A 12,105-nucleotide genomic window follows, 5' to 3' on the forward strand; every position below is an offset into this window, starting at 1 on the left:
GAAGTCAGACGCCCAACTGACTGTGCCACCCAGGCGCCCCTTAAAAATTTATTTTAGAAAGAGAGAGAGAGAGAGACCATGGGAGTGAGGGAGAGAGAAAGAGGGAAAGAGAGAGAATCTCAAGCAGGCTCTGCACTGTCAGAGCCCAATTCGGGGCTCAAACTCATGAACTGTGAGATCATGATCTGAGCTAAAATCCAGAGTCAGATGCTTAACTGAGCCAGACTGAGCCACTGAGGTGCCCCTGAGTTTTTGGTTATATATCCATAAGTATAGCTACCCTGGCTTTCTTTTGGTTTCCATATGGAATATCTTTTCTATCCCATCACTTTCAGTCTGTGTATGTTCTTAAGGCTAAAGGAGTCTCTTGTGGGCAGCATATAGATTTTGTTTTTTAGTCCATTTAGCCACTCCGTCTTTTGATTGTAGTATTTAGTCCATTTACAGTTAAAGTATAATAATTGATAGGTATGTACTCATTGCCATGTTGTTAGTTGTTTTCTGGCTGGTTTTTGTTCCTCTTTGTTCCTTTCTTCTCTTGCTCTCTCCCTTTGTGGTTTGCTGACATTCTTTAGTGGTATGCTTATGCTCCTTTATCTTTTGTGTATTTACTACCGGTTTTGTTTTGTAGTTAAGTTTAACTGTAACTATAACAAGTTATATGTATAACAGTCTATTTTAGGTTGATAAAATAGTTGTCAACTTAAGTTTGATTGCATTCTAAAGCTCAACATTGTTACTCCTCCCTCGCGTGTTTTTGATGTCACATTTTTCATCTTTTTTTCTTTGTCCCCTTTCTCTTTTAATCTTCTCCCTGCTTCAACTCTCAAAAAAGTACCCAGAGATTAAGTGCAAGGAAACTCAAAGAACCAAGGTAAGCCAGCCCAAGATTAGCAGGCTCCCTCGCACAGGGGCCAAAGTCTGGGCCAGAGCCTGGAAGTGAAAGCTGGTGCAGAATAAAGTGGTTCTAGAGGCTAGGAGTAAATGGGGTACCCTCAGCAGGGCCAGGCTGTGTAAGAAGTGGTGTTTGTTGGCTTTGTCTAAGAGCTCCTTCCCAGAGGCATCTGGAAACTGGGCACTGTGCACCCCATAGAAGGCCAAGACTAAGGCCCTGGCTCTAGAGAAGGCACCCAAGCAGTGGAAAGCAGCCCGTGGCAGTAAGTGGTCTTGCACTGGACAGACCTACATCTTTTTATCTTGTGTGTGCCTTATATAAGTTATCCCTTAACTAGTTACTATAATCATAGTTATTTTTACTGCTTTTGTCCTTTTAACCTTAATAAGTGCTGAATCCATTATTTTCATTATTATTATATTTATCCTTCCAGTGAGATTTACTGTTTGATATGTGTTCCTGTTACTGACTAGCACTTTCTTTTCAGCTTGAAGAGGTCATTTTAACATTTCTTGTAAGTTTGATTTAGTGGCGATAAACTCCTTTGGCTTTTGCTCATCTGGAAAACTCTCTGCAATTCTGAGTAACTTTGCTTGGTTGGAAGCTTTCTTCTTTCAGCATTTTAAATACATGTGTCACTCCCTTCTGGCCTGCAAATGGTCTGCTGAAAAATGTATTTATAGTCTTATGGGGGGGGGGTTCCCTTTTAGATAACAAGTTATTTTTCTCTTGCTGCTTTTAGGGTCTCTTTGAGTTAAGCTCATATGGATCTCCCTGGGCCTCCTGGATCTGGATGTCTGTTTTCTTCTCCAGGTTAGGGATGTTTTAAGCCATTGTTTTTTTCAAATAAGATTTCTGTGCCTTTCTTTCTCTTCTGGAAGCCCTGTGATAAGAATGTTAGTCCATTTGATGTAGTCCCATAAGTCCTTTAAGCTATGTTTTCTTTTTTCTTTTTTCTTTTTTTTTCATTATTTTTCTAGTATTTCATTTCTTTTTCTTGCTGCTCTGATTGGGAGAGTTCCACTGCCTTGTCTTTGAGTTCACTTATCCTTTCTTCTGTGTCATGTAGTCTGCTGGTGAACACTTCTATGTATTTTTCAGTTCAGTCATTGTGTTCATCAGCTCTGTAACTTGTGTTTAGTACTTCTGCATATTTTCCATCTCTTTGTTGGAGTTCTGTGTTTATCCATTCTTTTCCCCATTTTCTCCCCAATTTGGTGAGCATCTTTATGACCATTACTTTAGAACTCTTTATCAGGTAGATTACTTACCTCTCTTATCATTAAGGTTTTTTCCTGAGGTTTTTTTCTAAGAGCTAGATCTAGGCTCTGTTCCATCTGGTGAAAGTCCTCCAGGATCCCCATGATGTCTGCAAAGCTGCTGGCCTTGGACAGAGAGACACAGTCATCCTCTTCAGACGAGCTGTGGGTTGCTTTGTGTTGTGGTTTGCAGCCTTCAGGGCTGGCAGAACAGAGCAGAGGGGGCGCTAATGGTAGCTCAGCGACCTCTACCTTGGTCTCCTTGGTGATGCCACTAATGGCAAAGGAAGTTGTACAGTGGAGTGAGGATCCAAAACCAGGTAAGGGAGGAGAGACATTTGAACTTCCTGGAGATAAGAAATCTGTTGTTAATGAAACCGAAGATGTATCAGTTGCCACTATCTTGGCAATCTGGCCGTGCAGGTAGTTCAGCTCATCCTGCAGCACTGCGGTGCGACTTAGGGCTGACAGTGCTGGAATGGTCAGAAAGATGGTCACCTTGGACCCACGCAGGTTGGGCACTGAGGCATTGTGCTGTGTGACAGTTAGAGGGCTAGGCTTCCAGGTGTGCCTCAGGAGCCACGTGTCACTCCTGACCCGGACATATATCTCCTCTTCATCACAGCATTCCAGGCAGTGTCGGCCAGAGCAGGGATGGGGGGCACATCCTTTAGACGCAGGTCAGACATGTTGGGTATGGGGTTTCAAAGGATGCCCAGGGACATGGCTTCAGGGGGCAGGTTGGTCCCAGTTTTTCTCACTACACTTTGAGTAGCCCCATGTGGCTTGTTTTGCCAGATTGGGATGGTCACATTGGCTTCCATTCCTGATATTTCAACTGGCTCCTGCACTTGAAGAGCGAGGCAGCTACTGGGTAGCCCTAGGGACTAGGGGAGGCTGGAGGCATGACTCCTTCATATCAGGTACTCTTCCTAATGACCCTTGCTATCACAGTGGGCTGCCCTCCCCCCCATGTTTTTTTTGTTTTTGTTTTTACTTTTGGTAAGGCAAATTTATTCTTTATGAAATTAACACACAATTTACCTTAACTGTGTTTAAATCTTGTTTTGAGAGGTCTCTAGCTTTTGTTCTGAAAAAATATATTGAAATCATAATTGCATTTTAATTTGAGAAGTTTGTTTCACAGAATTCCACATAACAGCTTATTTTAAAATAGAAGAAAACCCAGGTGAACAGTGTTTCGCCATTCATTTAGTAGCTTCGTCAGTTTCCATAGCTGCAAAGTTGAACATTTATAGAAATGGGTTTCTTTGGGTTAAAATGGTGATGCGTGTAAAGCACCTACCCTACTTCCTTGTGCATAGTAGGCCCTCAGTAATTAGTGGTTGTTACTGTTATTATTGGCTACTTAATTAATTTGGATTTTTAGGGCACCATTTCTTTGGGTACAGCGAACCAGAACTGAATTCTTCCCTTCTGTATTTGTAATTTATTTAGACTGACTTCACCGCTGTAAAGAATAAAGCCTATTGGTGGAGTGGGGTGGGGCTTTTTGACTTTTGTGTGCAAGTCCTTGTAGAGTTACTGGATGTACTGGAATGTGAAGGATTAAGCTTTGTGGCATGTTCTATATGGTCATCCATAGTGACCAAACTCATTTGGAATGTTGTTTTGTTACTAACTTTGAAATGTGTTATTTTCCATACAGAGGATTTTGATCTGAATACATTGCTTATTATCTTTTATAAATTTCTAGAGCGAGAGGAACTGTCAATCAGTGTAAACCTTACCCTACACAGTGCTTCCTTTCATAAACATGGGGAGGAGGCATTCCCGAGATAACCATTTCTGGGATAAAGCCAGGCACCATTGTGTAACTAGGACGATACGGGATAGCACCCTACTTTGGGGCCTGTCACACTGGGAAGTTACAGCTCACAGGCCTGCAGTGAAATAGTCATGTTTTTTGAGCCTTAATTTTTTTATTTTTTTAAATCAGTGGCTAGCCAGGTCCTCAAATAGAGGCACAAAACCATTCATATCTTTGTAGATTGTCGATTCAGTGAACCTTCTGGCAACAGAGGTTGTGAGCCCCACTTACTTGGTGAGGTCGCCTCTGTCTCCTCTTCCACTTAAACTTGATGACTGTTTCTACCTGATTGTAGCTTGAACACATTTAGGTAGCTTTCTTTCTTTCTTTAAAAAAAATTTTTTTTAAAACATTCATTCATTTTTGAGAGGGAGAGAGAAAGAATGCTAGCAGGGGAGGGGCAGAGAGAGAGGGAGACACAGAATCTGAAGCAGGCTCCAGGCTCTGAGCTGTCAGCACAGAGCCCAACGTGGGCTCGAACTCTAGAACTGTGAGATCATGACCTGAGCTGAAGGTGGCGCTTAACCGACTGAACCACCCACGTGCCCCTAGGTAGCTTTTCTTAAAGCACTGAAACTTGTCATCACATGTATCTCTCTTCTGGCTAGTCTGTAAGCTCCTTGACGGTGGTGGTTGTGTTGGTATCACTTAGTGCAGATTCTGGAAGCTCAGAGTTGACCATTAGTCACTGTTAAGTTCATGTCTCCCTCTGGCTAATGGAAACTCCTCAACATTAACTGGTCCAATAAATATCATTCGATATTGCCTCTAACAATTCTTTAATGAAAACCTGTAGAGAAGCTAATCCCCATCCTGTATTTCTCCCATTATACCTATTTTTCTTTCTTTCTCCTCTGCAAATACACATTCTCTATTTCATTTAGGAAATTCAAATCCTTTGTCCTTTAGGACATTGCAAATCCTTCTCCATGAAGGGTTTTCAACATATGTTTAATTTTAGTTGTAATTAAAATTTAGAAATCTGGGAAAAGGTGAGAAATGCGAACCAGAACTGGAAATTTGGAATTGCTCCTTAAAATACATTATTCTTTTAGTAATGAAAATATATTTGTAAACATTTTCCTCATTTAAGAATCGGAAATTGTGGGGCACCTGGGTGTCTCAGTCAGTTAAGCATCCGACTTTGGCTCAAGTCATGATCTCGCAGTTTGTGGTTCTGAGCCCTTCGTCGGTCTCTGTGCTGACAGCTCAGAGCCTGGAGCCTGCTTCAGATTCTGTGTCTCCTTCTCTCTCTGCCCCTGCCCTGCTTGTGCGTGCATTCTTTATTTCTCTCTCAAAAATAAATAAAACGTTAAGAAAAAAAGAATCAGAAATTGTGTTAATTTTGGCCAAATTCTCTTATTTTAGGTAAATCATATGGAAAGAAAGTGAGTTGTGTTACAGTTTTAAGGTTATCATGAGAAAGGGTCCTTTATTGCATCACATGGCATTTTATAATATCATATAAAAGGTATAAAGATTGGCTTTATTGTCCTTATTTATAAAAGGTTTTACTGGGATTTAGAATTGGAAATCTTTTATGTAGACTCTTTTTTTTTACCCCTCACTTCAATTAAACTGTAATAATTTATTGAAAGTTAATATATATAGGAAGAAACTTTGATGTCATTGAAATTTATTTCGGAGAAAATATTCCTTCTAAGACAAAGGCAGAGGAGACCATTTGAGCCAACAACTGGTGAACTTTGGAGTACTATAAATCATGGTTGAATTATGAAAGTTGTATATTGTCCAGTCCTCTGCTGTTCTTTTTTGTATGTAATAGGCCTATGTTTTGCTCATTTCCTTGCTAATTAATAATGTGTCATGAAGCAGGTAGAGAAACAAAGGTAAGATTGAAACTAAAAGTGTTTAATTTGATTCTGCGTTTTAGAATAGCTTTACAGTGAATTGTTTTTATACATTTATGGACAACATAACAAGAATAGTATTTGCTTTGGACATAGATATTCTGTATACACATACATAATAAATACACAATGTATATTTTAACATTTTTATGCTTCTGAGTTTCCAAATAATATACATTGGCACTAAGTTTTACATTTAATAGTGTGCAGAAAACCTATATTTAATGGCAGAAACCTTTGCATTTATGCTTAGTTTGCATATTATTAGTTGAATTTAATCTTTATTTAATGCTTCAGTATTTTTTGGAAGCCAGTTTGCTAGGTGCTGTGGGAGATGTAATGATGATTCTTACCCTTTAGGGACTCCTACTCTCAGAGCCAACTCTTAGAACCACAGAATTTTAGAACAGGAAGAACTTTAAGAGATTCTCTTCTCTTGGATGTTGTGTGTGCATGTGCATATCCAGCCCTCTTCAGTGCCTTCTGCCCCCTTCCCCCCCATCTTCCCAGACATGGAATAATGTCCGTTTCTGTGCAGGGGAGAGAGGAGTTGAAGCAGGCAGGTGATTGGCTGGCATGGAATGTGTAGCTTTTCGAGTACTCTCTCCCACCACCTTTGCTGGTAAGCAGTAGGAGATGCAGGCCATTTTTTTTTTTTTTTTTTTAAGTCTGGGGATTTAAAACTACGAATTCCAGAAATTGTTTTAGTGGGTAGTGACTAGAATATAGCACTTTTTAAAAATAGGTTGGAAATTTACCAAAGTGTATTGCGGATTATTATTTCAAGTATATCATGTGGGTGTGTGTACACACACACACACACACACACACACACACACTGGGTTGTTATATAAAATGTATTATAAGTACATTTATATACAATGTTTTTTTTTTTTTTTTATTGCAGCAAAGAGTTTGGAAACACTCTCTAATCTGTCCATTTCACCCTTGTTTTAAACCTGGGGAGCAGCCATTGATATGCTTATCCCTAGATAGGTGACTTACTCCTTATACAGTGCTCTCCTATTATCGTGACCTCCTTCAAGGTAAACTGTTTGCTACACAGGTAGAAATATACACAGGTGGTATTTTACCACAGTTCATCTGAATAAAAGATATGCAGTGAAGTAGTTTTTTTAAATTACACTGCATCTGGGTACCAAAAAACCCCACTTTGGTGGATCTGTTAATCTGTAAATTTTGTTTTATGATGTGCCTAACTTAGTACCAAGATGTGATTTAAGCACCAAGAGAATTTGGATTATTTAATACTAGTACATAATAAAACTACTTATCAAATATTCATGTGGGCACATACAGAGGCATAATTGTATTCTTGTAATGCACAATATAAATACTAATATTGTTTTGGAGAATCAGCATGGTATGCTGAAGCCATGGTTTGGAAAAAGGCATTGTAGTATGTTTTTATCTGTGGGAATTACTGGCAAGTATAATTGAGAGATTCTAAATACTGTAGTTGTTTACTTCCCTTTTGAATTTGGCTTCAATAATTTTCGTCTTGCTTTTTTTAAAATAACCATTGGATTATTCTGTAAGACCCAGGGTACAAGCTAAACTATGATTGTTTTATTGATTTTATATCTTTTAAAGATTTAAAGTTTCCTCCCACCAAAAATAGTTTAAAAAAATATTTCAACAGAGAAGAGTGGAATGAATGTTCATGTGCCCATTCCTCAGCCTCAACATTTATCAACTCTTTGTTATCTCTACCCACTCCCTTTCTCCAGTTCCCAGTTATTTTGATGCAATCCCTTGGTCATGAAACATCATCTGTAAATATTTCAGGATGTATTTCTGAAAGACAGACTTTCATTTCTAGACTTATACAGTAGAATCCTCACCTGTTGGGGAATTTACTAAAGTTCTGAACACTCAAATTGTGTTTGGGATATTAGAGTGATATAAAGGAAAAGTGAGATCCTATAAATGGGCTAAATGTAAAAAGCGAAATACCTGATGAGCAGATGTACCAAAAAACAATAGAGGGGTGACAATGAAAAACCCCTTCAATAGCTTTTAAGTGCCCATGTGGAAAAAAGACAGATGAGCATTTTAAAAACAAGTTTCTTTATTTTGAGAGAGAGAGAGTGAGTGAGCATAAGCAGGGGAGGGGCAGAGAGAGAGGGGCACAGAGAGAGAATCCCAAACAGGCTCCACGCTGTCAGTGCAGAGCCCAATGCAGGGCTTGATCTCATGAACTGTGAGATCATGATGTGAGCTGAAATCAAGAATCGGATGTGTAACCAACTGAACCTGCCAGGTGCCCCAGCTTTTTTGAACACCTAGTGTGTGTCTACATTCTGTATAGGTCAGTGGGGGAATGAAGCCAAGTGTATTTCATACTATTTGAGATAGAAATTCTGCCAATACCATACTGTCTTGATGCTTACAGCTTTGTAGTAGAGGTATTGGGACAAAAACAGACACATAGACCAATGGAATAGAATAAGGATCCCAGAATTAGACCCACAAAGGTATGGCCAACTAATCTTTGACAAAGCAGGAAAGAATATCCAATGGAAAAAAAGAAGTCTCTTTGCTAAAATGGTGTTGGGAAAACTGGAGAGCAACATGCAGAAGAATGAAACTAGACCACTTTCTTATACCACTGACAAAAATAAACTCAAAATGGATAAAGGACCTGAATGTGAGAGAGGAAACCATCAAAACCCTAGAGGAGAAAGCAGGAAAAAAACCTCTCTGACCTCAGCCACAGCAATTTCTTACTTGACACATCTCCAAAGGCAGGGGAATTAAAAGCAAAAATGAACTACTGGGACCTCATCAAGATAAAAAGCTTCTGCACTGCAAAGGAAACAATCAACAAAACTAAAAGGCAACCAACGGAATGGGAAAAGATATCTGCAAATGCCATATTGGATAAAGGGCTAGTATCCAAAATCTATAAAGAACTCACCAAACTCCACATCTGAAAAACAAATAATCCAGTGAAGAAATGGGCAGAAGAATAGACACTTCATGAATTGGCACTTTTCCAAAGAAGACATCCAGATGCCCAACAGACACTTCTCAACGTCACTCCTCATCAGGGAAATACAAATCAAAACCACACTGAGATACCACCTCAGTCTGGTCAGAGTGGCTAAAATGAACAAATCAGGAGACTATGGATGCTGGCGAGGATGTGGAGAAATGGGAACCCTCTTGCACTGTTGGTGGGAATGCAAATTGGTGCAGCCACTCTGGAAAACAGTGTGGAGGTTCCTCAAAAAGTTAAAAATAGATCTACCCTATGATCTAGCAGTAGCACTGCTAGGAATTTACCCAAGGGATACGGGAGTGCTGATGCATTGGGGCACCTGTACCCCAATTTTTATAGGAGCACTTTCAACAATAGCCAAATTATGGAAAGAGCCTAAATGCCCATCAACTGATGAATGGATAAAGAAATTGTGGTTTATATGCACAATGGAATACTACATGGCAATGAGAAAGAATGAAATATGGCCTTTTGTAGCAACGTGGATGGAACTGGAGAGTGTGATGCTAAGTGAAATAAGTCATACAGGGAAAGACAGATACCATATGTTTTCACTCTTATGTGGATCCTGAGAAACTTAACAGAAGACCATGGAGGAGGGAATGGGGGAAAAAGTTACAGAGAGGGAGGGAGGCAAACCATAAGAGACTCTTAAATACTGAGAACAAACTGAGGGTCGATGGGGGGTGGAGGAGGGGAAAGTGGGTGATGGGCATTGAGGAGGGCACCTGTTGGGATGAGCACTGTGTGTTGAATGGAAACCAATTTGACAATAAATTATATTTAATATAAAAAAAAGATAGAAATTGTTTCTAGATTCTTTCTTGAGGGAAATTAAAAGATGTGTACAATGACTGCCAATTAAGATATTTACTGCACTATTATTTATAGCAGTGAAGAACCTCACTCAATAATAGTGAAATGATTAAATGCACATAATATATTTACAAAATAGTATAACATTTTGTAATCACTAGAAATGATACAGTGTGACACCGATTTTATAAAACGTCTAGGGCATATTGAAAGACCTGAAGGAAATTAACCCACATACTAACATGAATTAGTAGTGGCTATTTCTTAGGTGTTAGAATTATCAGTGATTTTTATTTCTTCTATTACTTTTTTTTGAAGTGTTGCACATCTGTCAGTGTATATAAGTTAATAATAAACATTTATTGAATACTTTGTGTCAATCACTAAACATTTTTCAACTTTTTTTAAAGGTTTGTTTTTTTTAAATGTTTTTTTTTTTTGTTTTGTTTTTTTGAGGGAGAGAGAAAGAGTGTGCTAGTGGGCGAGAGGGGCAGAGAAAGAGCGAGTGAGAATCTTAAGCAGGCTTCAAGCTCAGCACAGAGCCCTATGTGGGGCTCAATCCTACAACTGTGAGATCATGATCTGAGCTGAAATCAAGAGTCAGATGCTTAACCAACTGAGCCACTCACGTGCCCCAAACATTTTTCATCTTTTATACTTAATTCTCCTAATAACCATAAGAGGTTTTATTATTCTTATTTTGTAGATGAGGCAATGAAAGCATGGAGAGATTGAGTACCTTGACAATTTGATTCTATCCTTCTACATTTACTCTTTGCTCTTTTTTTAAATTTATTTTTTATAGTAATTTCTACACCCACCATGGGGCTTGACTCACAACCCCGATGATCGTTTTCGACTTGTGCTTTGTTTTGTCCCTGTCTCCAGCATTCTGCTCATAGAAATAATGGTACAGTGAACATCTTTGCAAATAAATCTGTGTGTGCATTTCTGATTATCTTCCTAGAAAAACAGGGTCATAAAATTACTGGATCAAAGAATATAAAACATTTTAAAGGCTTCTGATGCAAATTGTGAGATTGCATATGACAAATGATCATTTCTCCTTAAACTTAAGATGTTTTGGGGCTATAAATTTGGGAGAAATAGGTCATCTAATCATCAAGGGGGATTTTTGCTTTCATCATTGTTCTTCTAAAAGACCTCTTTAAGCCTGCTGGAGAGACCGTAAGCAGAAAAAAATAGGAGAGACAAACCGGAGTTTAAAGTGGGGCCATATAACTGTTATGACCTTGTGGCCATTTACTTTTTCATTTTTCTGAATAACTTAAAACTTGGATTAGCCCAGCAACCTTTTTATTGCAAATTGTTTGATCAAAATGTACAAAATATTTGTATTAAATTTGCATGTAATTTCTTTGATATTTTACCTGATAGGACCTCAGGATCATAATTAGTTGAAATTTCCATTGTGTCATTTCAAAAATAATAGATATAAAAGGTACAACACATTGATTAGAGACTGTAATGGCCCTAGAAACTGTTATTTTTAAATAAAAAAGACTTTCTCCTCTGTTTTCTGTCCCTCCCCCCCATTTTTTTTTCCCTAAGGAATCACTCTCTTTTTGTGACAAGGAAAATCCAAAATTTTTGGTTAATTAGCTGACGGTTTCTGTTAAGTGATTAAGGTTTTATTGTCATTCTCTTGAGCATATCTTCTTCCAAAGATGCTGTAGGTGACTTTGATTCAAAGACTAACAGAAGATCTGTGCAGGAGGAGGGAGGTTTTAACTTAAGGGGATCTAGAGAATAATTAATGAAATCAGAAAATTTCTCTGGTGAAGTTACTGAAGACATTAGGATTGAGTTTTCTAGAAAGATAAAGGGTAATCTGGCAGCCTGAAAATTTGTGAGAGGTATAATTGGAATAAATAAAAAAACATTACATTGAAATTTGAAGGCCGTAAATATTTTCAAGGAGAAAAAGTACTATTTTTTACTCTGAATAGTAAAATTATGAAACTACCATAAACGGCAGGTAGAAAATAAACACGAGGAGGATTTTTATCAGGGCTTCTTAACCCATGAGAAACAATTGGATGAGAAAGGTTCATATGTTGCAAAATTAGATATATATGAGCATTTAGAAGGAGAGGCCTTCAGCAGTTTTTCAGATTCTCAAAGGAACGATTCCAAAAAAACTCAAGCTCCTATCAGAGTGTAAACGTGACAGGAGGTCAGGAATTTTTGTCTGTTTTATTCACTCCTTTGTCCCTGGTTCCTGGCATGTAGGTCTGCCCAATCAATATTTGTTCAATGTACAATTTCTGTGCATTTCTGCATGGCATAGTTACAACAAGAGATTTGTAGCAGTTAGAGATTGGAATACGTTCCGGATTTAGTGAGATTGATTTTACTGGTCTGCTTCTACATTTATTTAAAGTTTT

At 38.4% G+C, this 12,105-nt stretch overlaps 1 protein-coding gene and 1 pseudogene across 3 annotated transcripts in view; one reads left to right on the plus strand and one right to left on the minus strand.

Annotated features, from left to right (window-relative positions):
- The window catches only part of FRYL (FRY like transcription coactivator), a 267,508-nt gene that overhangs the window by 49,634 nt on the left and 205,769 nt on the right, over positions 1-12,105 (plus strand). The gene's annotated exons all lie outside the window — the stretch shown is intronic.
- On the minus strand, positions 663-4,291 carry LOC106974971 (mitochondrial fission regulator 1-like; annotated as a pseudogene).

Source organism: Acinonyx jubatus, chromosome B1 (assembly GCF_027475565.1).
Source record: "Acinonyx jubatus isolate Ajub_Pintada_27869175 chromosome B1, VMU_Ajub_asm_v1.0, whole genome shotgun sequence".
Taxonomy (NCBI): domain Eukaryota; kingdom Metazoa; phylum Chordata; class Mammalia; order Carnivora; family Felidae; genus Acinonyx; species Acinonyx jubatus.